Source organism: Priapulus caudatus, unplaced genomic scaffold (assembly GCF_000485595.1).
Source record: "Priapulus caudatus unplaced genomic scaffold, Priapulus_caudatus-5.0.1 Scaffold906, whole genome shotgun sequence".
NCBI lineage: Eukaryota > Metazoa > Priapulida > Priapulimorpha > Priapulimorphida > Priapulidae > Priapulus > Priapulus caudatus.
The window spans coordinates 58,341-59,279 of NW_014577967.1; positions in this window are offsets into that span (position 1 = coordinate 58,341).

Consider the following 939-nt stretch of genomic DNA (forward strand, 5'->3'; position numbering starts at 1 on the left):
TTTCACGAGTTTTGTCTTTTGTTGCTGTTCGAAAAGAGTAATCGGTGTGTCTATTTAAAGAAAGTTTGCGAATTCTAAACTGCCTGTGAGAAGGTACCTCTACCCGGCCTTTTTCCCGGCCACTCCCCTCCCTCGCCCCATACCCCAGCATACATTCGCTCCTCCCAATCCTACGTCTTTACTAAACCCCCTCCCTAACCCCATACCGCCACCACACCTTTCCCTGGCGTTAGAACCATACAAAATCTGCCCGACCCTATACGTTATCACGCTCTTTCCCGACCCCCACCCCCTCTCTAAACATATTCCCCACGGCACCCCCCTCACGCTCTTTCCCGACATCTACCCCCTCTCTAAACATATTCCCCACGGCACCCCTCACGCGCTTTCCCGACCCCCACCCCCTCTAACCATATTCTCCACGGCACCCCTCACGCTCTTTCCTGACCTCCTCCCCCTCTCTAACCATATTCCCCACAGCACCCCTCACGCTCTTTCCCGACCCCCACCCCCTCTCTAACCATATTCCCCACGGCACCCCCCTCACGCTCTTTCCCGACATCCACCCCCTCTCTAACCATATTCCTCACGGCACCCCTCACGCTCTTTCCTGACCTCCTCCCCCTCTCTAACCATATTCCTCACGGCACCCCTCACGCGCTTTCCCGACATCTACCCTCTCTCTAACCATATTCCCCACGGCACCCCTCACGCGCTTTCCCGACATCTACCCTCTCTCTAACCATATTCCCCACGGCACCCCTCACGCGCTTTCCCGACCCCCACCCCCTCTCTAACCATATTCTCCACGGCACCCCTCACGCTCTTTCCTGACCTCCTCCCCCTCTCTAACCATATTCCCCACGGCACCTTTCACGCGCTTTCCCGACCCCCACCCCCTCTCTAACCATATTCTCCACGGCACCCCTCACGCTCTTT